Raw genomic sequence first — 25,766 nt, 5'->3', positions numbered from 1 at the left:
TCTGAATGTCCCCTTAATAATGTCCCTGGAGGATTTCTGCTCCATCCCTAGACACGTTAACAGACTTTTCAGTAGCTGTACTGGCTGCAAATGCATCCCACGTCTTCTGGGCAAATTAATCATTAAACACACTTGCTTTTAAACCATGTATTTATATTTACAAAGGTACACTCACCAGAGGTGCCTTCTCCAGCTTCATGGTCCGGGAGCCCGCCTTGGGAGGGTATTGGCTCCAGGGTGATAAACAGTTCCTGGCTGTCGGGGAGAACGGTTTCTCCGCTTGCCTGATGTGCACTCTCCTCCTCCTCATCTTCCTCGTCCCCAAAATCCTCATGCCTGTTGTGTGAGATTCCCCCCCCCTTGCAGGTGTCCACGGACAGAGATGGGTTAGGGGTAGTGGTAGGGGCACCCACTAGAATTGCGTCTTTTGGAACGGAGTTCTGATAGCACAGATTTGTCCCCCATACAGCGATCAGATCCAGTACCTCCCGTTCAGTCCGTGCTGGAGCTCTTTTGCGATTCTGGGACTACATGGTCACCTGTGCTGATGAGCTCGCCACGCTGGCCAAACAGGAAATGAAATTCAAAAATTCCTGGTGCTTATCCTGTGTACCTGGTTAGTGCATCTGAGTTGAAAGTGCTGTCCAGAGCGGTCACAATGGAGCACTCTGGGATAGCTCCTGGAGACCAATACCATTGAATTGCATCCACACTATCCCAAATTCGACCCGGCAATGTCGATTTCAGCGCTAATCCCCTCATCGGGGAGGAGTACAGAAATCGATTTTAAGAGCCCTTTAAGTCGACAAAAATGGCTTCGTCGTGTGGACGGGTGCAGGGTTAAATCGATCTAATGCTGCTAAATTCGACCTAAACTTGTAGTGTAGACCAGGGCTAAGACTGTGTTGCTTATCTGCTGTCAGACCAAGAAATCTGCATGGGGATGCAAGGTGTGGGATTTGGTTTCTGAAAAGCCAGTGTACAAAATATGGAAATGTTGTATCAAGGGCTTCTGCTTTAAACTGATATTTATAGTCAGCCCAGCAGTCACACTACCACAGGTCCCCTGCTTTTTCCGGCCAGTCAGGCTGAGAGCACTGGGAGGCAGTCTTGCTTGTTGATCCACCTTTGGTTGGTTGGTATGTGTCTGTAATGTGTAGGGTGTTTGGCTTGGGTGATAGATGGAGAAAGTGAGGAGGTAAAATATAAGAGCAGAAATGGGTTAGAGCTCAGAGATCCCAAATCCCCTGATATTAAAGGCTGATTAAATCCTAAACAAGTTATATTATTGGTATGATTAGTTTAACAGTTGTTTGAACTGCAAAACCTCATCCCCCTCTACTTTATCTCCTATGATCTCGGCTCCTAGTCAGGTTAAATTAGGAAATGGTGTCTGGCAGCAGCTGACAAGGAAAGTGTAGTGGAAATACTCAGAATGAAGTTCCCCATGCCCTAAATTGGTTCCTTTTGGCTGAACATTTATTCCCCTCTTACTCCACAAATCCTGCTCACCATACTCACACATCAGTAGTCCTAGTGACTTGGGTGGGATTAGTCACATGAGTTTAGGTGAGCAGGATTTCACTTTCTACCTATAGACCTAGATGACAACTAAAGGCATTTTAAAACTTTAGTATTTGAAAATCAGTTAGTCCAGGGGTTGGCAACCTATGGCACGTGTGCCAATTTTTAATGGCACGCTGCTGTCTGCTGGACCCTGGTGGTGTAAGATCAGCATTTTAATTTAACTTTAAATGAAGCTTCTTAAACATTTTGAAAACCTTGTTTACATACGACAATAGTTTAGTTATATAATATATAGACTTATAGAGCGAGACCATCTAAAAAAACGTTAAAATGTATTATTGGCACGCACCTTAAATTAAAGTGAATAAATGAAGACTCGGCACACCACTTCTGAAAGGTTGCCGACCCCTGAGTTAGTCTCTCTATTACCCACCCAAATGGATAAGAAAAGTGTTTTCTCCAGGGCAGCAAATGAGCCTCAATGGACTTAGGGTTGGCCTTAGCATGGGAGACTTGGGAACCTTCCCAGAGCACCAAAAAAGTAGGAGGCACATTTCATGCATGCTGGACATTACAGAGGATACTCCTGAGGGCATGCTGCGCCAAAAAATTAAAAATGTTGTGCACAATATTTTAAAATTCTGCAAACGTTTTGTCAAATAAATGCGGAGGCTCCAGCATAACATTGAGGAGCACAGGCCACTGGCTGCACAGAGGTGGAAGATCACTGTGCAGCTCCCCCTGGGACATGGACTCAGCAGTGAGGTTGCACCCAACCCTGACACAGTGCAAGGACCGGGCCTGCCCAAGAAACACTCCAGGGCTGTGCCCCTCCTTGCCAGGTGTGGGCAGGCAGGCTCAACAAGGCAGCACCCAAGTGTGGAGGGGCTTAGTGGGGGGGGAGGATTCAGGTGTGGGTTGAGAGGTTTCTGTGTGGGGCAATCTGGGTGCAGGCAGCTCAGTGGGGGATCCGGGTGCGGGGGTGGGATTTGGATGTACAGGGGCTTGTTTGGGGGTTCTGGGTGCAATAGTAATGGGCCTCTGCAGGGGGGTCCAGGTGAAGGTGGTTGGGGCTCAGTGGGGGGGGGGGGCTGGGTGTGGGAGGGAATAGAGCTTGGCATAGGGGGTATGGGTGTGGGGAACTCAGTGGAGGGTCCAGATGCAACTGGTTGGGGCTTGGTGGCGTGTGGGTGTGGGTGGCTCGGTGGCGTAGTGCATGGGAAGTGGGGCTCACTGGGAGGGGGCGGTTCTGAGTGCAGGGTTGTGAAGCTCATTGGGACGGTCTGGGTATGAGCGGGCCTGGATGCACAGTGGTTGGTCGGATTGGGGAGCAGCTCCTTGCACAGGGATCCCACCCCCTGAAGCTGAGGAGCGATGGGTGCAAGAAGCGAGGGGTGGGGGGTAGAAAGACTTTGCAGAGCTTCCTTCAGCCGAGGGAGAAATCTGCGGGTGGGTCTGACCCAGCAAGGGAAGAGCAAGTCCCATCCTCCCCAGCCCAGCCAAGACTAGCAGCTGAGCTGGCACAGGGTAGGAGCCACCAGCCGGGTCTTCCCCAGTCCTGCCTGCTGCCTCACAGTTACTTATCACTCTGCTGGCTGCCCTGAGCCTCTGAAACTTATCGTTGCGGAGGGTCGCATGACCACTCTTGTGGCTTCCCTTTGCTTCCCTGTCAGAACGTCATTTTTCTGAAGGGAAGCAAAGATATCTGCGGGGGACACACATTCTGCGCATACGCAGTGGCATAGAATTCCCCCAGGAGTAAGAGGGATAGAGAGTGTGCTTCTGAAGTTTAGAATTGTCATGCTGGCTATGGGCTATGAAAATCTGGCTTACCCAGGCACTATTTATCCATGTGTGGAACCAACTATGTTAGCAGACAAGGGAATTAAGGTGCTTTTGCCTCAGGAGAAAAAAGGGACGATAGCCCTCCAATGTGCTGTTTGTGACAGGTATATCTGCTGTGACTCCCTGAGTAGCACTGTGGTAAGAAGCTAAAAAAGGGCACCTGGGAATTCAGAAATCATGCAACCTTTGTATCCTTCTCTCAGTGCTCTTGCAGTTCCTGTTCAGGACAGATGAAAATGTACTAAATAGGGAACAAAGAACATTAATTTGAATCCAGAGTACGTTAATAGCTAAAAACTTAAAAGAAACATGCCTAATTGTTTCCAAAATGTACAAAAATAGCCCATTCTCCAAGTGCATCCCCCTTTGAAGCCCTCCTGAAATGGTGCCGCTAAATCATGTGGAGCCCTGGCAAAGCTGTGTGAAGGAAAGTTTGCATGGTACTTGCCTATGGCATGATTAGGACCAGTTAGTGCTGCGAGTCCTTTGTTTGCAGAGAATCATATTCACTGTCATTTTTTATCATTCAAATCTCTCTAAATACACTATCCATAGCAACTCTGTCATTTTTGTAGTCATGTCACAGTACGAAGACTGAAATCTAATGGAGCCTCATTAAATATTCTTGGTTACTGTAAATGTAGTAGCTTTATTCACAAAGCAAAACCTTAGCTAGTACATTTCTCCCAGAACTGGTTCAGGTGACTCAATAGCATGACTTACCATGTTTGGTTTGGAACATCTCCCATTCGGTAGAGTTTATATGCTTTGTTGGAGGCATTGTACTTGGGACAGGAGAACCAAATGCTGGCTACTGTTTACAAGAGTGCCTGCGGCTATGCATGTTGGGATTGACGTTGGTCTCTGAATGGTGGTTTGGGTGCATATCTTCCCTGGACAGAAAGTGAGAGAGATCTCTGGAGAGAGGGCTTGGGGCAGAAGAAGGGAAGAAGAAAGGTGGGAAGACAGTGGTTCCTGTAGTCAGGGGCAGCCCTAGACCAAATGGTGCCCCAGATGAGGAGAGTCTCCCCACCCCCACCCCATTTGTTAAACCTTGGAATACGTTACAGAACTCCCCAAGCCCGGCACTCTTGGCGATTGCCTGGGTCGCCTGCCCCTAAATCCGGCCCTGCCTGCAGTGGAAGAATCCTCAAGATACCATTTGGCTGAATCTTCACGTAGAGTCAGTCAGGGTAAAGATTTGGGAAAGACTTTTACCACCAGAAAAGTGAGTGTGTGTGTGTGTGTGGGGGGGGGGGGGGAGTTGGGGAGGTAGGGAGAGAACAAACAGAGGCATAGTTGTGTTGATTCCTCAAGCTCACAATGAGAGAGCCAGGCAAGTATACGCTTCCTTCTAATTAGTGCAGTCCTAGACAGATGCATCCTGCAGCTGCGGGGCTCTTCCTCCTCCCAGATAGACACACTGTCTATATTTAGTCCTTTTGTTAAGTCTGTCTTTGAATCCTTGCCAAGTTCCCTACTTTGGTGGAATGTAAATTCAAGATGTATGAATAATTGTGGTGCTGGACATTGGGGGGTGGGGGTGGGGGGAAGCAGTGAGTCTGAAACATGTAGAGTTGGCAGAAAATTACCTTGTTGTCATTCTGTTTCTAGGGGCAGAGAAAAGAAATGCTGCTTTGGGATGTTGAGGGATTTTTTGTTTTGCCTACTGAAGAAAATGCTCAGTGTGTTTGACTGGGAATCAGGTTCAAGTATTTTCCTACATTTGTACCCCCACTCTACAGTTAAGATTGCCAGGCGTCTGGTTTTCAACTGGAACACCCAACTGAAAAAGGACCCACGGTGCTAAAAGTCCGGTTGGCAGCGCAGCAGGGCTAAGGCAGGCCCTGACGCCATGCGGCTCCCAGAAGCATCCGGCATGTCCTGGCTCCTAGGCACAGGGGACGGAGCTCTGTGCGCTGCTCCCACCCTGAGTGCTGGCTCCACAGCTCCCATTGGCTGGGAACTGTGGCCAATGGGAGCTGCGTGGGCAGTGCATACTGACGCGGGCAGTGCGCAGAGTTGCCTGGCCACCCCTGCACCTAGGAGCCGGACATGCTGGCTGCTTCTGGGAGCCGCCTTAGGGAAGCGCTGTGGGGCTGGAGCCTGCACCCTGAACCCTCTCCCACACACCAACCCCCTGTCCCAGGTTGGAACCCCTCCCACACCCAAACTCCCTCCCAGAGCCTGCACCCCACACCCTCTCCCACACCCCAACCCCCTGCCCCAGCCCGGAGCCTCCTTTTACACCCCAAACCCCTCATCCCTGGCCCCACCCCAGAGCCTGCGCAACCAGCCAGAGTCCTCACTCCCTCCCACACCCCAGTCCCCTGCCCCATCCCAGTGAAAGTGAGTGACGGTGGGAAGAGCAAGGGAGGATGGAGTGAGCAAGGGGCGGGGACTTGGAGAAGGGGTGGGGCAGGGGCGGGGCAAGGGTGTTCGGTTTTGTGTGATTAGAAAGTTGGCAACCCTAACCACAGCGCAATGTAATGGTTTATTGTGTCCTTTAAACTCTGATACCATATGGTAAAAACAGATTTTTCCTGGAAGGTACAGGAGAGTATTAGCATAGACATAGAATTAGATCCTCAACCCAGCAGGAGTTGGGGGTTCCTCAAGATAATCTCAAGGATCTATAGGCAGGGTTTTGTGTCTGCTTCACATCTTAATCTCCAAGCATTATAAAATATTTATATTTTAAAATCTTTATTAATCTAGGCAGGATTTTTTCCAAATTTTATTTAGCACAAAAGAGGTAGATTTTAGGAAACCAAAACCAAAACCCCAACCCATTTAACTTAATGAAGAGTAGTACATCAAAAGTGCAGATTCAGCAGTGTGCGTGTGTTGAGGGTAATACTGCATCTTGATAGCTCTTTTGTATTTTAGAGTGGGGGTGGAAGAAATCAATGAAAAGATGTTTTATAAGAAGAAAAATTCTTAATGGAAGCAGTGAATGCTTCTGTGAAGCTCTTCCTGGGACTTGGTTTTGCTGTGCAAATGCGATGTTTATTCCTTTAAAGTGTTTGCTTGTTTATGATTATTCTTCTGCTCTTTTCCTTCATGCGTTTCTTCTGCTTTCTCTCTTGCTCTTTATTTCTGCTGTTGCTGTCACTCCCTCTTCCCTTGCTGCCGTCCCTTTTTTGTTTACAACCCTGTGACACTTGTAGGAGAACTGCCTGCCTCTCTAGCCTGTAAGCCACTGCTTTCTATGAAAAGGTGAAAGACCGCAGTCAGTCTTTCAGGGAATTTATTGCAGCATTCTTGAAGCAGGTTGGCCCTTTCTTACATCATCTTATTGCTTCATGCCAAAGTAAATGTTTTCAACTATAGCTCTGTTCTCAAATCAAGACTGAGAGAGCCTGGGTTTCAGAGGTTCTAAGCACCTGCAGCTCCCATAGGCTTCATCTGGAGTGGTGGGTGTTCAGCACGTCTGTAAATTGGGCCTGGTACCATGCCATGGCTTCTTTGCAGAGGACTACAGCACAGATGGGTGATTTTAATAGAGCGAAAGTAGGCGTGCTTCATAGTTCATGTTGCCATCTATTTCTAGTCCCTTTTACCTTCTAGTAAAGTGTTTATTAATCACAGAAAATGATGAAACCTCAAGGGGAGAGAATAAGAGAGACTTTCACCTGAAGCAAATGTTAGCTCAAACTGAGCCAGTGGTTAATTTTCTCAACTGGACCTGGTTTCTGATCCCTTACTCACCTGGCTGGGAGCGTAGTGAAGGAAATACACTTAGCGCCAAAGAAGAGTATTTCAAATCACTTGAGCAATCACAACAGCCAATTAATAACAGCAATATTAAATTACAGCACACAGTGGCATTGACAGGTCATGAAGGGACATCTGATTAATCCTCATTTCTGGAAGGATGGTGGCTGCTGTGGTGGGAAACGCAGGGGATCCTTGGGCCTGTACAAGGGATCGGGAGAAAATGGGGGTGATGGGAAGGGAAACCACAGTCCCAGTTGGCACAAACAGACTGCTTTTGTTGGACTTCCCATTTAGAACACAGGAATTAAAAGCCGGCAAACTTTCAAGCCCACTTCCAGCAAAGCTGTACTGGACTTATTTATTGGAGTAAATGTACATTTTAGCCATAGGCTGCTGGAAAACAAAAATTACTTCTTGCCAGTCCTTCACAATTTTCTCATTTGTGGGGGATGAATGGAGATGTACACTTGCTATTAAATCTCACCGTGCTCCATGCAGTACAATTCCTTGGTCATTTAAATTCATAGCCTCATTTTAAATTTTAAGCAAATCACCTAGCAAGTTAAACTAGCCGTTTTGGTTCAGTTGGGCCTATCATCTCCAAAAATGTCAGGCCTTTCTATCTACGATCTGAAAATATTATTGTCCTCAGACCATGGCAGTTGATTGGTTGCTGGTGTCTAGAGCCTGTTCTGTGTCTCCTGTGAGTGAGAAGGTACTCAGATACTATGACAATGATCATGGACCAGAACTGACTTGTGTGATTCCTAGAATCCCACTCTCTGGATGCGAAAGGACTGGGAGTTCCTCAAAAGCAGCACATCCAGCCCTTTGAGAGAAAACAGAGAGGTGAGGTGCTTTGCGTTGCCCAAAAGTGGGCCACCTGTTGATTACGGGAAGGAGTTGGGAGGCTACAAATGGAATTTTATATGTTCCCCCTCATCTCAAAGAAAAGTGGGTGGGTGTAAATACAAGGCCTCAAGCTTGTGGCTAATGGTAAGAGGTCAGGTTACCATGTTTCGAGTTCCCAAAAAGAGGACACTGCCAAAGGGGTGGGGGTACAGTTGTGGGGTGCTGGAGGTGTGTGTACTGGGAAAGGGAATTTGTGGGTGTTGGAGGGGAATTTGGGGGGTGCTGGAAGGGGAGTGTGTGTCTGTGCTGAAGGGGGTACCTGGGACCTCACTCTTGTTTCGTGTGACAGTGGCTGGTGCAGACCCAGGAGTCAGCGACAGCTGTCAGTCAGTGTTCCCCGTGGGGCGCTCCCATTCCCCAGGGCTGGGATCTAGGACTTGGGTGGGTGGGATCTGGCAGCTGTGAGGGACCAGTCAGATGTGGGATCAGGGGAAGGACCAATTGGGAAGTGGACCAATAAAGGCTCTTTCTGAGCTGCAACGTCTGCTCACAAAAAACCTGGACATTTCCTCTTATTTGAAAAATCTGCTTGGACAGAGGGCAGAAGATCTAAAAAGAGGCACTGTCTGGGGAAAGCCGGACGTAGGGTAACCCTAGTAAGAGGAGTACTTTGTATGAGAGCAGAGAAATCCTTGGGGTTATGGGGGTAGCCATTTACCAGATGTCCTTACAATAACTGCTTAGTGGCTTCATTTTTTAAGAAAGCCAGAGAATGCTACACTGAAATCTCAGCAAAGCACTTTGATTCTTGGTTTTAAGTTCATATACAGTTTTCCTCCTCCTTTTTCATCAACCACAAGAACTACAGGCCACAGACATTCCTGAGAATTGATTCTTCCATTGCTATGATTGGAAGAGAAACCATATTAGACACTTTCAGATCTCGTGATGCCCCTCATATTACAGGAATCTCTTCTAATTGTACACAGAAACAGTAAAATAATCCACCCTTTTGGGTAGGTAAGCGGAGAGAGGGAGTATGTGGCTGTAGGCATTATAAACTGTTAGAACTGGCAGAGTAATACATCAGAGATTTGAATGTTCAGATAGTCTGTGACATTTCCTCCATATCCACCTCAGAGGGATATAGCTTAACCAGTTGCCATCTGTGAAGCTCTTTGAGGTCCTTGGGTGGAAGGTATAATAGCAGTGCTAGATGCTATTGTAGGCTGAACATCTGACCTCTATATAGTGTAGAATAGAAGAATGTCAGGATATTAGGGAAGAGAGTGGAATCTTGTTTCCCTGGCCTCAATTCAGGCCCTGAGGGCTCAGATTGTAGGGAATTTCCCGATACTATACACCCCTTGTGCAGGGCCAGTGCAACCACTAGGCGAAATAGGCGGTCGCCTAGGGCGCCAAGTGGTTGGGGGCGGCCAAAAGCGCGCTCTGGGGAGGCGGTGGAGTGGAGGTGAGCTGGGGCAGGGGGGCGCGGGGAGGGCCGCCTGCAGCAAGTAACGGGGGGGGGGGGGGCGGGGCGGGCGCACAGGAGAACCGCTCCCCACCCCAGCTCACCTCTGCTCCGCCTCCTCCCCTGAGCATACCGCCCCACTCTGCTTCTCTCCCTCCCAGGCTTGCGTGCCAAACAGCTGATTGGTGCCGCAAGCTTGGGAGGCGGGAGAAGCGGCAGCGTGCTCAGGGAGGAGGTGGAGCAGAGGTGAGGTGGGGCGGGGAGCTGCTGCACGCGGCTCCCCGGGCTGAGGGGAGGGAGGGAGAGAGGGGGCGTCAGGGAGCTGCCGCAGGGGGGGTGCCTCAGGGCGGGGGGGGGGGAGCTGCCATGGGGCTGTAGGGGGGGGTGGTGGGTGCAAGGTAGAAATTTCACCTAGGGCACGAAACATCCTTGCACTGGCCCTGCCCTTGTGAGCATCGTGCGCTGCCATCACATTGTTCCCAGCGCCTGCCAGGAATTCTTTAAGTTTATCTTGGAAGAAAGAAATGTTGCTCTGCTCCTCTTCTGTATTGCAGCACTTAGGGAAGTGAAAGTGATGAGGAAGACTCGCTCAGAGGCAGCGTTGCACTGCACAGCATTCCAACAAGAGAGAGGTTTTATCGCCTGGACTTCTAGTCACTGGAAAGAGACAAAGTGTTGGCAAGGCCATTATTTTAATAGGGGGTTTTGGCTCTACGTCATTTCTGGTACATAAAGAGAAACCATAAATACTAGTTTGTACAAAGAAGGCAAAGCATGAAACCCAGCAGAACATTCAGGCTAATGATTAACTTGTGTATTTCTACAGTTTTCCCTCTTCCCTCACTTCCCACAAAATTATTTGCTTTTCCTGAATGTAAAGACAGGCTTTTAGTATGTTCTCCCAACCTGACAAAACTCTCTTCTCATGCAAATGTTTCTGTGTCTTTTGCATTTCTGATTACAAAGCCAAATATTCAGCACTCCAACAATACACCCTTGCAGTGTGGCTTGTTGTTTAGCCCTTGCAAAGTGGTGCCCGTGGCTGGATAATCCTATGTGGTGTGGTGATATATCTAATTGTAACAACTTTTCATAGCAATAGGCATGTACAGTAATGCAAAGTTCCTGGTAGCTAGAGTCCACTGTAAAGAAACAGGCCTGTTTAAAGGAATCATTTTTTTACACCTCATAGTGAAACACAGGCAAAAATAGTGAGGCCCTTTGAAACAAATATTAGGTAAAATAATAACTTTATTTTAAAAACTAAATTGCTCGGAGGAAACTCATGCATTGGTTTATTACCACTATTTTAAAAAGGGTTAAATATAGTAGCAGCCAGGGTTGGAGTAAGGCAGTCCAGTGCTCTAGGCACTCTCTGACACAGGGCTCCCAGCAGCCCTGCTTTATCCTGCGCTGTGGTCTTGTCTCACATTTGGACTGATAGTGGCAGAGGTCACCTTTTCTTCAAGAGAGGCAAGGACAATGGTATGGGGCCCCCTGGTACTTACCCCAGTAGTAGAGCATATCCACTTGGATGGATAAGGCCTGCTGCACTGTTACCCTGCCATACACACAGTGTGCTGCTCTGGTGGGCCCACCAGGGCAGTGGTGTTAATTTCAACACCCCATTGAGATGAATGGGTTAGTTCTTTCTCTCTGAACCTGTCTCAGGTTGCCTGCAGACTCAGGTAGACAGTGCTGCATCACCTACACTGGGTCACATTTTCATGGTTTTCTTCACAACCATGAAAGCTGGAAACTCACTTCGTTAGTGAAAGCTGAGATTCTGATGTAATCATGTGACTCTAGGAGCAGAGGTGCTGTGCATGGGCCTGTAATGCTATGCTCAATTCGGCCCTGTATTAGCAGCTGTTTGGGTAGGAGAGGTTCCAAGTACAAACCATTCCAATGAACTAGTGCAGAGCAGGTTGTTCCATTTCTAGAGATGTGCCAGTTCAGGTATGTGCCAAAATTCCTTAGCCTCTTTTAAGTTCACATGGCTTCACACCCCAGGAGTTTTTCCTTTCGACTTTCAAGTTCATTCAAAGTCAAACTGGCAATGGCAACGCTCAAATGGAAACAGGAAGGCTAGTTAAGCTCTGTTCATTGCATGTGCATTTTTGAGGGTTGGTTTGACTAAAAGACCTGTCAGGTGACCAGCTCTCTTGCTTTGAAACCAAAATGATACTACAACATTCCAAATTTAAAAATCTGTGCCTATCCAGAGATTGCAAAAAGTTTTACTTTGAGCTTTGATGAATGATGTGTGCATCAAAAAAGTTCGGCATAAAACTGCAGGGCCTGTTTCCATTTTCAACCCCAGCCCTAGCTGAATTTTGCATAAATTCAGGACCCAGTGTGGTAGTTTCAAATGGCTCTTAAATCCTTTCTTTTGTAGGTTTTTTTCCTTGTAAATGGGTAATGAGTACATTTAGGGTATGTCTACACTGCAGTTAGACTGTTCCATGTCTGGCCCACACCAGTTGACTGTACGCTCCCTGGGCTCAGGCTAAGGGGCTGATTAATTGTGGTGTAGATATTTGGCGTCAGGCTGCAGCTTGAGCTCTGGGACTCTCTCACCTTGTAGGGTCCTAGAGACCAGGCTGCAGCCTGAACCCCAAGTGTCTGCACTGCAGTAAAATAGCCCTTTAGCCTGAGCCGCACAGGCCTGAGTCAGCTGGGATGGGACAGCCGCAGGTTTTTAATTGCAGTTAGACATATACTTAGAAGGTAGAAGAGGTAACTTTTTTCATGGCGTTTATAGTATTTCCTCCCTACTCTTCGTAGTAATCCCTTGGAAATTTGAAATCAAAATCTCTGTCCTGACTGAGATCTCCTCTATTGTATCTGCATGCATTGGTAGAGCCCCGCAAATCTGCAGATAGCCGTGGACCGTGTTTGTGGATTGGATGCGGGTACACATTTTGTATCTCCGCAGGGCTCTATGCGTTGGCTGCCTGTTGTTAGTTGAGGAGTGGGCAGCTGGTTGCTCCCACTTCTTTGGGGGCAGGGGGATTAAAGAGCTCATTGACGTGTTTGGAGCGTGGGACAGATCTTAGGCCTGTTACTATGCTTGATCTGCTCTCATGATGAGGCTTGTAGCAAACTGGGAGAGGGAGGGCAAGATGCACGTGCATTCTGATCTCCTGATCGTGTCAGTGTTGTAGGTAGAGCTAGTCTGAAAAACTACAAACAGTTCTGTGTTGAACGTTTTTTGTCCTCCTTTGTGTTGACATTGAAATCTTTCGGAATCTTTCACATTCAGTTCTTGTCCCAAGTGCAGACGTCCCACCAATCCTGAGTTTGCTGTGTTTGGGGCAGCAAGTCTAAGAATAAAACTGTCAGAGTGGCTATGTAATTAAGCTGGAAGAGATTAAGACTTGCTCTGCTCTCAGTTACTCTGGTGTAAATGACTTTGGTTTGTGTTATGGTAGCTCCTAGAGGCTCCAAATGAGATCAGGACCCCACTGTGTACAAACGCACAGTGAGCCATGGTCCCTACCCCAAAGAGCTAACAGTCTAAATTGACAAACCCGACACTGGGGGGGGGGGGGGGAGATAGAGCTAAGGGAGGTGAAGTAAGTGGCTGAAGGTCACATAGGAGATCAGTTTCAGAGCCAAGAACTAAATCCACGCCCATTGACTCTGGCCAGTGCTCTCTCCGTTAGACCATGGTGGCTCCCAAAGCAGAAGTAATGCTGTTGAAAGCAGTGTCCAGTATGTGAGCTGTTAAGCATGAGTGACAAACTCTAAAGTGACAAACTAAAATTTTTGACCTATTAACTGCTTACAGTCTCTTGTGGAATGACTTACAAGTAATTGTTTACCAAAAAATAAGAAATCTCAGTTCTTGTAGGAGACTTATAAAGCATGCTGAGTTCTTACGTGCCCCCTATTGCCACTCTCCAACACTTCTCTGAGAACTGTATCAAAAACAATTTTATTAATAAACCAGTTAGGAGAGAAATCAAATGTTCCTGGTTAGAGTGGGTGTGAGCTGGAGAGCAAGGAGGCAGAGGAGCTCCTTTGGGATTGTCATGTTGCTCCTTTTGGTCTGGAAGCTCACAGCAAATATCAGCTGTGCTTACAGAAACTGCTGAACATGGTTTGACCCTTCTCTGACATCGTAGTCAACCTGCACCCTTTCCTGACAACTACTGTCAGCCGAGGCAAATGTCCAGGGCCAGTGCAACCACTAGGTAAACTAGGCAGTCGCCTAGGGTGCCAAGTGGTTGTGGGCGGCCAAAAGCGCGCTCTGGGGAGGCGGTAGAGTGGAGGTGAGCTGGGGCAGGGGGGCGCGGGGAGGGCCGCCTGCAGCAAGTAACGGGGGGGGCGGCGCACAGGAGAACCGCTCCCCCCCCGCTCACCTCTGCTCGGCCTCCTCCCCTGAGCATACCGCCCTGCTCTGCTTCTCTCCCTCCCAGGCTTGTGCGCCAAACAGCTGATTGGCGCCACAAGCCTGGGAGGCTGGAGAAGCGGTGGCGTGCTCAGGGAGGAGGCGGAGCAGAGGTGAGGTGGGGCGGGGAGCTGCTGCACGTGGCTCCCCAGGCTGAGGGAGGGGGCTGCGGGGAGCTGCCGCAAGTGGCTCACTGGGCTGAGGGGAGAGAGGGGGGCGACAGGGAGCTGCCGCGGGGTGGGCGCCTCAGGGTGGGGGGGCGTGGAGCTGCCGCAGGGGGGCGCCTCAGGGCAAGGGGGGGGCAGGGAGCTGCCGCAGGGCTGGGCGGGCGCAAGGTGGAAGCTTCGCCTAGGGCACGAAACATCCTTGCACCGGCCCTGCAAATGTCCTAGGGAAGACAAGATGTTTGAATGGAGTAGTCATCATGTTCCACATGGCCTTTATAGTGCTGGGATCGGGATACCGGACTAGATGGATTGCTGGTCTGATCTATTATGGCAATTCCAGTGTTTCGTTAACAGGAATCTGGTTATTAAATCAGAATATTATAGAGCTCTTGAGGGGTCACTGTTAGAGCATAATTTGGGGGGAATGGTACATGGAGAGCATATTTCCTATAACATTATACGTGGGCCCCAGCTAGAGTTGCATTCCTGATCCAAACTGTCCCAAAGTTCAAGGGTGTCCGAATCTATGGTTTTGATTCAGTACACTGCAGAGAAAGAGGGAGCGAGGGAGAGTCCAGATGTGAAATTAGAGTCTGGATCAAAACTCTTATGCAGAGTCTGGAAGCGTTCAGAGTGCAGTCCAACTCTAGTATGTATGTATTAGTTATAAAAGAAGAAAGTCCTTAGAAAATGGCAAGTTCCTCAGTCAAGTTCAGAATATTTATAGATAACAAAACTGAGTCTATAATGGGACGGGGGGAACCTCTTTTCTCTCCTCTCTCTTACCCCCACCTATCCTTTTTTCTTTTTGCTGACCTGCAACAGAAGCTTATGCCTGTTTTGGAAGATGTTTCTTGGCTATCCCCTCTTAGCACAAATAACATAAACGCTTCCCTATTATGGTGGTTTTCTCCAGAGTTGTTTCACTGGGCACACAAGATGCCACTGTCAGGATGCACAGCCTTGATAGTGACTAGAGAGTACTAGATCTTCCCTTATTATAACCTCTTCTCCCTCCGTGTAGAGTTCTGTGTGTACATATGCACTTGTGTGGTGGTGAGCAGCAATGAAATAATTCTTTCTTGATTTTCACTGTGCATTCAGTGTGGTTTTAAAGAACATTTCAAAATCTGTCAATTTTTTTTCATGCAATTCATTGTTGTTCACTGCTGTGGTTTATTGCTTTAAAAAAAAAACCCCTCCTTTGGAGGTTTGCCATGAAATACCATGGATTTCTAGGGCAGGACTGGAGAGACATATATAAGGCTGGAAGGGACCATTGTGATAATCTATTTTGACCTCCTGCATAACGCAGGCCATAGGACTTCCCTGAATTAATTCCTGTTTTAGAAAAACATCAAAGATCTGCTCTATTTCAATCTTGATTTAAAACCATATCACCTTCACCGTACACATGCAAGTATAGGGCATTCAGTATTCCTCAGGGTCAGGGGGATCCTGTGCCCAGAACATGCATATTTGCAGTGAAGATAGCAAAGTCATCTGGGCATGTTGGATAATTGTAGTGTATTGAGTTGTGTTTGCTGTTCGTAAAGTTCTGCTGAATCTGAATGAAACAAAATTTTGCAGAAAACAATTCTGGCTAAAAGCTTTTCTCCTGCTCAAGTCCTTGAACTTTTAAAACCAGCTGAGGGCTGCTACAAATTTTGAAATCCTTTTGATGTAAAGTTTTTCTCATTGTTAATGTGGGAGAGGTAGTGGCCAAGACGGTGAAGCCTCAAATTCTACTTCTATTATAGCCCCCATTTTTTATTTTTTCAGTGGCCCATACTTTCTCAAACAAACTTGGGCATCGAGTTTATCATGCTTGGACTCTTCCCAGGATTGACTTGTTCAGAAAGTGTCAACAAAATCAAGGTATTCATAAAGTGAGTGTATGTACACACACACACACACACAATTTTAGGTGAGGGTGTATGTGTGTGTGTGTGTGTGTCTCAATTTCTTAATCAGTTTTTTCAAGTTAGTTTGTTTCCCTGTGGATGCGATAGGATATTAGGTTTTTTATGGCTTAGAACATTGAGGGCACACATGCATAGCAGACTGCGCTGCTAGGCTTGAGGTGAGATCACTAGTTGTTGCTGTTGAGATGATGAAATTGCAGAAGATTTTTATTTCAATCAAAGAATAATCTCCAGGAGCCAAAGTTTCTCAGAAATAATCTATTTTTATGCAACTACCTTTAGTAGTAAGGAGCAAGAGAAGAACTGGGGAAAAAAATTGCTACAGAAGGTAGAATAGTCTCAAAATAGGACATTTTCCAAAGTGTTCTGTGAAGTGTCAGCAGCTGTTTAAGGGCATCATGTTTCCCCAGGGGGAGCCTTTTCTGTAAATACTCTTAGTATCTATGTGCATAGATTTATGTGGTTTTGGTTTCTTCCAATCTGGTTGATATGTAGAGAGGGCTTGCTGCTTTCAGCTGCCTCCCAGAGGTTTTGCCATGTTGGTCCCAGGATATTAGAGAGGAAAGGTGGGTAAGGTAATATCTTTTATTGGATCTACTTCTGATGGTGAGAGAGACTAGCTTTCAGGCTACACACAGCTCTTCTTCAGGGCTGGAGGAAGTACTCAGAGGGTACATCCACACTGAGATAAAACACCCACAACACTGAGTCTTACAGCCCAGGTCAGCTGACTCTGGCTTGCAGGACTCTGGCTGCGGGGCTGTTTCATAGCTGTGTAGACTTCTGGACTCTGGGATCCTGCGGGGTGGGAGGGTCCCAGAGCTCGGACTCCAGCCTGAGCCCAGAAGTCCATACAGCACAACACTTTCAAAAGACAAGTCTAGGAGCTTAAATTCATTACTCTGCCAGACACTAAAAATCATGGTCATAATACAGACACCAGATTTATGTCTTTTTACAATAATCTGTAACCCACTAACTCCCCTTGTTTGTCCATGACTGTAGAAGTATTAAAAGGCCACTTCACCTTGAATGGTCTCTTAAAATATGTGTTAATTGCTTGTGCTAAGCAATCTGTTCCTGCTTGTATTTAGCTGTGATGCTCCTGAGGCTAAGAGCTTGTCTACACTTGAAATGTTAACTTTCTGTTGGTGTAGAGCTTCAGTGTAGACCTTATATGCAAGTGGGAGGGGTTCTCCCTTCGCCATAGGTAATCCACCTCCCTGAGTCCTGGTCTACACTACAAAGTTAGGTTGACATAAGCCACTTTGCGTTGACATAGTTGTGTGTGTCTGCACTTACATTTGTAAGCACCCTGTTATACCAAGAATTGAGTGGCACTGAGCCATGGTTGATGTACTGAGGTTGACGCACTGCATTGCTTTTGTCAACCTTAACAGTCCTCCAGCAGCTGTCCCACAATGCTAGACACTGACCGCTCTGGTCTCAGTTGTGAACTCCATTGCTCAGGGATCACAGAGACCGGAAGGCTCCCCGACTCTCTAAAGCTCCACAGATTTTTGAAATGCCTTTTTCTGATTACCCAGTTTGGTGAGCAAACTTAGCAGCCCTCCATTGTTGTGCACAAGTGCCCAGCTGACCATGTTGGCTACATGCTCCAGATGTGCTGTGGCTTGGAGTAGATGGGAGATATTGGATCTCCTGGGCCTGTGGGGAGAAGAGGCTCTGCAGGCACGGCTATGGACCAGCTGTAGAAACATTGATATCTAAGAGTAGATTTCATGGGGGATGCAGGAGAAGAGGTAGGGCAGGGACCAGCAGCAGGGCCAGGTGAAAGTGAAGGAACTACAGCAGGGAGGCCCACAGTCGATCCGGTGCTGAGCTGCAGACCTGTTGCATTTACAAAGAGCTGTATACCATACTTGGCGGAGACCCCACAACCACCCTGCATATCACCATGGAGCTTCCAAGGAGCCCAAGCCACAGGCCCTTGTCCTGAACAGAGAGGACAAGGAGAAGGATGGGGGAACATGTGACTGAGGGGTCCAGCTAAGCCACTTGTCAGGAGCTGTTTGAGACTCCACCACAAACAAGTCAGTCCTGTCAGTGGAGCATGGAAGAACCCAATGTAGAGAAGGATCCTGGGGTAAGTGTAAATGTATTTCCCATTACAGTGATGGGAACTTAACAAGACACAGCTATTAACTTTGCATTAATTTACTTGTACTGGAAGTGGACAAGAGCTAGTGTTATCTGCTTTTCATTCCCCTGTAGAGTCAGGTGAGGAAGGGCATGTGGAGCAGTTTGTTTACATACATAGAGATGTCCCTTGAATCCTCCTGAGAGATCTCAATGAAACTTTCATGGAGGTATTCTGCAGTCCTCTCCTGAAGGTTTCTAGGGATGGCGGCCTTATTTCTTCCTCAGCAGTAGGACACTTTACTTCGGCAGGCAATATACGGGCCCGGGCATCTTTGGGATGCCAGCAGCAGCTGTGCTCTCTCTGCCTTTGTTACCCTCAGGAGTGAGAGATGGGCTAAAATCACCACTACCTGTGGAAAGTAGTGCCAGTATTCAATGCGATTGACCTATACTCATAGTTTCATGCAACTGAGCTATTCCCTTCTCGTTTTCCTCACCCCTCGTGGGTCATACTCACCATGACTGGTGCTGTGAGTGATGCCGTGCACAAGGTCTCTGAAGCAGAAGTGTCAATAAGCACGTCTTGTTTAAAACGTTAGGGGGACAAAGGAAGGCAGTTCAGAATCTTAAGTTTCGCTTGCCATTGTGACTGTACCGACAACAATAGTACCTCTGTGTATTGTATCTGCAGCTGTTGCCATTGTAGCCTGGAGGGGTTCCCCCTTCACAGCTGCAGTGTGTCTGTCAGATAAAGAGGACAAAGAAGACAACTCAGGTGACATGTTCAAGGGGATCCTGCAAGCTACTGCTGGATCACCCTTGAGGCCCTTTGCTCACAGTTAAACATTGTAGCAGCCTGGAGAAGGAAGGAGTGGAGTGGAAAAGCACCAGGACAAAATGGGGCTTCTCTAGCAGCAAATACAAATGCTGCAGACTCTTGTGAATCTACAGATTTAACACGCCCAGGCTCACCTCCCTTTGCAGTCCATGGAGAACTCCATTGCGGCGCATCCCTACACGCCCCTCAGCATTCCATGTGGCATCAGGGGCCACATCCCTACCCTACCTCTCCACCCGTGGGACATTAAGGACAACCTTAAGGACACAGCTTCACATGCACTGACCTGTGAAAGCCATGGCAGCTGTATGTGTAGCTAAAATGGATATGAATGTTCTTGCCTTTTGATACATTAAAAACCTAAAACTAATAGAATAGAATTTATTTGATTTTAAATTGCAGATTTTTCTTTTCACTGGTCTGTTACTGAATAAAATTCTATTATTTGGAACATATGTTTTCTTTATTAGTTCACATTATATACTGCAGGGTGCCTAGCAGTTCTGAAACCACCCACATACTTGTTACTTTTCAGTGTGACACAACTCATAGGATTAGTGACAAACACACACAGTGTAGTAATCATAAATGTACAGCAAGCGCTGCAAAATTAGTAGGGGCATTGACAGTGTTATATTAATACATGTACACCAAGCACCACACAATTCCTAACAGGCCCTGAAACAGCAGGGCCAGGCAGAGCATGTTACACCATAACGCATTACTGAAGCTCACAATTCTTACAATCATAGAATATCAGGGTTGGAAGGGACCTCAGGAGGTTATCTAGTCCAACCCCCTGCTCAAAGCAGGACAGAACCAATCCCCAATTTTTGCCCCAGATCCCTAAATGGCCCCCTCAAGGATTAAACTCACAACCCTGGGTTTAGCAGGCCAATGCTCAATTAAAGTGTTCCTTCAGCACCTCCCTGAGCCGTATAGCTTGTGTCTGGCTCTTCAAACTCAGCAGACATCCACTCCATTTCCACCCTTCACTCCGGCAGCAACTTTCCCCCCTTTGCTTCACAGATATTACATAGGACACAGCAGGCAGCTATAACCGTTGGGATTTTTTTTTCACTGAGATCCAATCTTGTGAGTGAACAATGCCAGCATCCTTTTGATCTACCAAAAGCACATTCAACTGTCAGCCTGCACCTGCTGAGCTGGTAGTTGAGTCTTTCCTTGCTGCTGTTCGGGTGGCTAGCATATGGCTTCCTGAGCTAGGGGAACAAGGAGTAGGCTGAGTCCCCCAGGATCACTGCTGGCATTTCAGCATTGCCAGTAGTATTCCACTGGTCAAGGAATAAAAGTCCCTGCTTGGAGCTTTCTGAAAAGTCCTGTGTTCTTAAAGATGCGAACATCATGCACCTTCCCTGACCAGCACACAGTAATGTCGGCGAAGTGTCCACGTTGATCCACAACCATAGAAAAGTAGCCCTTTCTGTTGATGTTCTCTGTGACAAGGGAGTCTGCTGCCAAAAGGGGGATAAATGTGCCATCTGTTACTTCACAGTTTGGGAACCCCATTGCTGCAAATCTATCCCCTGGGTCCTGCACATTGCCGAGAGTCACAGTCCTACGTAGTCCTGTACACGTGCATGACAACAGCCTTCACAGTGAAGTTTCCAACTCCAAACTGATTTCCCACTTCTTAGTGTATGTGCAACATGCCTCAGGCGGCATGTGACCAGGATTCATCACCGAATTTGGTCCACTGGTTGGATCATTAGCTTCCCTGACCGGTGCTGTATACTGAAGGGGAGTGCGACGTGAACGCTGATCCATGTCGCCCATTTCCCACTGACTGGTAGCAATCCAGCATTGCAAGTTTCCACAGTGCGATTGCCACTTACTTCTCCACTGTCAGTGCAGCTCTCATTTTGATGTCTTTGCACTGGACATCTGGGGTGGGGTGAGCTCAGCACACGGATCCAGGAATGTGGCCTTGTGCATCCAAAAGTTCTGCAGCTTGTCATCCCAGGCTTGCATTATGATGCAATGCCACCAGGCAGTGCTTGTTTCTCAGGCCCAGAATTGGTGCTCTACCATGTGCTCCATGAATGCCAACAATAACCTTGAATTGGTTCTCGCTATGTGCCACAGCAGTCTGCCCTCCAGGAAATCGTCATTTTCCTTGCAGATTTGGTTATTCTTGCTTCTCTGCAAATACCAGAGTGTCCTGTACTTGCAATGTTTATGACAATAATGGAGCCTGCGCAGCTCTGCATGCTTCTGTCAGAGATGGCGAATAGCAAGGAAGGACATACGGGTTCATGGGATTTTTTGAAAAGGCGTGAAAAATTTGGGATATAGACTACATTATGGGATGGAGACAGCTGCACACTGGGAAGTTGACCTTCTGCTCCCAGTCACCCCTGCATGATTCATTTTGGACCCACCAGGCATTGCCAAAACTTCCCAAAAGACAATGCGCTGGCGGTGGCAGGTTGCACAGTGGGATACTATGATGCACTGCATTATGCATTGATGCAAGCACTTTTGGTGAGTATGCACAGCGCCAACACAAGGAGACAAGTATGTACATGGACAAGCGATATACAGATTATGGCAGCTTAATGCTGACGTAACTTGCAGTGACCAAAGTTTGTAGCGTAGACATGGCCTGAGAGGCAGTAGGTAGGTTGATAGAAAGAATTCTTCTATCAACCTAGCGTTGTCTATACCGGGGGTTAAGTTGGCTTAACTGCGTTGGTCGGGGATGTGGATTTTTCACACATCAGAGAGACATAACTGTGCTGATGTCTAAACTGAAAACTTACTAGCCCTGTGTCTCCACTAGAAATGCTGCAGCAGCAGTGCGTCAGTATAGATCCTCTCTACAGTGACAGTTAATCCACCTCCCCGAGAGGCATTAGCGAGGTCGACGGAAGAATTCTTCATTGACCTAGTGCTGTCTACATTGGGGGTTAGGTTGGCTTTATTAGGTAATTCAGGGAATCTCACTTTATAGTGTAGACCGGGCCTGAGTACCTTTCCCAGACCGGAAGAAGAGCTCTGTGTAGCACAAAAGTTGGTCCAATAAAAGATTTTTCCCTCATTCCTTTTGCCTCTCCCAGAGGTTTTGTAAGTTGTTTTGGGGCTCACTAGCCATACAGTAAATTTTCTGCCTCCAGAAAGAAAATCTCCACAATAAACTCCTTCAGTCTCAAGTCAACCTCCTGTATTGAGAGTTATTCATCTTTGGACTGTTGACTTTTATCTGCTAGCATAAAGATATTGTCCTGTTGCTCTGTTTACTTAGCTTAGCACCTACCGGCAGCCAAGCTCGCCTCTTCCGCCCAGTGCCTCCCCCCGCCGGCGCCCCCACTGATCAACTTCTCTTCCTCCCTAGTGCACCTCCTGCTCGCCATGATCAGCTGTTCCACGGCGTGCAGGAGGCGCTGGGAGGAGTAGGGGTGGGAAGAGGGAGGTGGGGGTTTTGGGGGAAGGGATCCGGTGGGGGCAGAGCTTGGTGTTGAGCACCCCTGGGTGAATTGAAACAAGAAAAACAAACAAAGCTTGCTTAGTTGAAACAAAAAAGTCAATAATTTTATCACATCGGTGTTAATTCATAAGAGCAGATTGCAGAATTCAGTAAAAGACCTATCAGAACTCATCCCTCAGTCACAAACAGTCCTTCTTTCTTTCAACATCTGAAGGAAGAGACAGTTGAGGGTTTTGTGGTCCGGAAGTTGTCTTGCTTTAAGAAACGATTTCTTATCACTAAGTTCTCTTGATGTATCACTACTTTCTTCTACGTGATCAGAAATTAGAAAAATATCTTAACATCGTGACTTACAATAGTGTAGTCCTAACATAAAACTGTATACTAGCATCATGTGCATCCAAACAGATTTGTTTTTAAATTGTTTATCTTCAGTAAAAAAAATAAAAAAATTATTTTTTAGCTGCTTGTAGGATTTTGTTTTTCTTTTAAAGTCAGGGTGTTAAATACAACAGGAAAGAGTGACATTTCAAACTAGAGGTTGGAGCAAGTTATTGGGCATCGGGGGGCTATTCCTTTCTCTGCCACTAAATTGCTATGTGACTTTAGGCACGTCACTTCACCTCTCTGCTTCAGTTTGCCCATTTACAACCCTGTGAGGTAGTTAATTCACTGAGATTTACAAAGAGCTTGGAGATCCCTGATTTAAAGATTCTATGTACACCAAATGAGTATTACTGTATACTTCTGGGTCTAAAACCTTGACAAGCTTCCCTTTAAGTCTAAGATGTAAACTACCAGGGTGGATTTTCTGATGTGATCTCTTCTGCAATGCCATGTTGTTAGTCAAAACTGTAACTCTGTTCAGTTCTTTCTGTATTGTTTTTGATGGGTGTGAGTCCTCTAGAATTCATCTCACTTCCTCTCCATCCTGAACCGGAGTCATACTTTTCTTCTTTCTTCCATACCGAGACCTCCAGTGACAACAATCTTTTTTTTTTTTTTTGTTTGGGTGACAAGTTCTGGGCATGGCCCACTCCAGTGCCCATCAGTGACAGTTGACGTATTGTTCTAAAGGGGTCAAGTGATGCAAGATACTCTTAGCTGGTGCCAATTCAGGGGAGGATCCTCCTGCTTAACTGTTTGCTTTTGTCTGGATTTTAGAGTGTTGGTCTTGTGAAGTAGGACAAATGGAGTTTCATAAGAGCACAAAGTCAGTGCAGTGTGAGAGCTCTGAACTGGATTTGATTCTTTGTGCTACTAATTTGGGGGGAAGGTGGGGGAACGTCTTTGCCACAAACTCAAGGGGGAATCTTTGGCTAAAGCAGAGCTTGGGGGAGGGAAGGAGGTAGGTTCTGGCACACATTTTTTCTACAGAATTACAGAGATGCTTTTATAGTGAAGGAAGGAAATCCCCGATGACAGTGGCTGTCTAGTAGCCAGCTGCTGGGTGGATGACTGCAAACATCTGTCTTGTCTGGGTTCTTCTGCGTTGAGCAGCTGGATCTTGTCACCAGCACCATGTTTTCCTGTAGACTCGAGTGAGAGGGCTGCAGGCGACTAAAGGGAAGTATTGCCATTCCATTAAACCTCCAGAGTTGCTCAGAATAATTCTCCCAGCTCAGTAGTGACAACAGCGTTATTCCGCAGCAAATAACTTACTGTAACTGTTTCACTCTTCTGTTCAGAGCAATGTTGCATGGTAAATTCTTTCCATCGTGCCTAGACTCCATTTCAGTGTATCCCAACTTGTCGTTGCAGATAGTTCCCGGTCTTGTACCCTCTTAGGGTCTGAACCTGCTCCTGTTGAGTCAGTGGTGCAAGATCAGTCCCTGGAATTGTTTCCTTTCTTGTTTCAAGGCTTGGATCTGTGTTTAATTGCAGTGTTGCTTGGTGGTGTTTTTTTAATTTTTATTTTGGTACTTTGTGGAGAAACATTACTAGATAATAATTATTATTATTATTTATTTATTGTAGAGTGCCTAAGTGGTATTCTACAAACATTGGGAGGCTGGATGCACCTCAACATTAGCGTTGGAAACAATCCATGGAAACAATTGCTGCACGTGAAACTGTGTTTAAAGGCGCCTGAGATGCCGGCACACAGCTGCTATATTTTCAATATACACAAATCTCCCAGTGATTAGCAATGATGGGATGGTAAAAGGAAATGCTAATATTTTACCAAACTCTAATTAAACTTTTGTGCATTTTCTTTAATCTGTCAAGATTGCCTGTGGGGCAAGTACAGGGGAGGAGAATGTGCATGGCTGGAGAGGCTGGATTGGATTAGTAGAGACTTTCTGAACCGGCTTTGACAAATCAGAGGATATACACTACTGGCCTGGAGGCTGCCAGTAAGTCTGAAAAGCAGCCACGAGGCAATTCCGTTAATGATGGAATGATAAAAATCTGCCTCCTCTCCACCTTCCTTGAAGAGAGCAATGCCACGTGAATGCAAGCAGTCCGCTAGCTTGATGTCGTCTTCCCACTCCACACATATTCCAAATGTAGGCTGGAGCAGGGAAAATTTGCATTCCTTGAGCAGAATAGAATAATCCCTAAGTCAAACAACGGTTGCACAGTGTCTACTCCAGATATACATCAAAAATTCCCAAAGTGACCAGAATTAATCATGACGCAGTTAACAATCAAAATACCACCTGTTATTAAAGCACCAGATCCATGTAAACAGCAGCCAAGACCACTTCAGAATTATTTAACCACATCCAGAGTAGACCGTATTTATATTTGCATAATACTTAGTCACTAGCATCTGCAAAGTCAGAAATGCCAGGTGTAATCAGGGCAGCTGGGGCAGAAGTTGATCCAATCTGTTAGCAGGCGTTGAAATCCTTCAGGGAATGGCTGACTGACTTCTGCTGATATATTGTGGTAGGTTTGGCTTGTTAATGCCATCCTGAATGTAAGTGAGATGGGAGTGGTTATAGAATAGAGGAATCTAGGATTTGAGACAGAGGAGTCTATAGGGAAGCCTTACAAACAGCCAAGCTAACAAATAAAGGCAAACCCCAGGGAGGGGGATGTTTATGTGGATTGCATTTCATGTAGACTCTCTCTAGAACAGCTAGGGAACTGCACCCGCTTATGCCTTAGTTGACTTATCTCTCTCTATTCCATGCAGAACATAGGGCCTTCAACATTGCCTCCCATCTTTGACAGTTTCTTGCTTCTGTCTTAGCTTCCTGTTGTCATTTTGATAGCTTTCAGTTCCGCTTCTACTGTGCGCTTTCATAGAGCCCTGGATCTACCTCATCACCTCTTGACCTGGGGATTTCAGTCCAATGCCTGCGTAACTTTGTCATTTGGGTCTTTCCTCCATGTACGTCCTAGCCGTCTCCATTTTCGTTTTGTCCTCCTCCAGAGTTCCTCGTTTTGTGAATTTTTTTTTTGACCATCTGATATTGAGAATTTGTCTAAGGCAGTTGTTTATAAAAACTTGGAGTCCAGGTA

General features: G+C 46.8%; 1 protein-coding gene across 4 annotated transcripts in view; it reads left to right on the top strand.

Annotated features, from left to right (window-relative positions):
* The window catches only part of PALD1 (phosphatase domain containing paladin 1), a 192,362-nt gene that overhangs the window by 43,371 nt on the left and 123,225 nt on the right, over window positions 1-25,766 (top strand). The window lies entirely within an intron of this gene.

The sequence above is a fragment of the Caretta caretta genome, chromosome 7, assembly GCF_965140235.1.
Source record: "Caretta caretta isolate rCarCar2 chromosome 7, rCarCar1.hap1, whole genome shotgun sequence".
NCBI lineage: Eukaryota > Metazoa > Chordata > Testudines > Cheloniidae > Caretta > Caretta caretta.
This window is presented reverse-complemented; position numbering and strand designations above follow the sequence as displayed.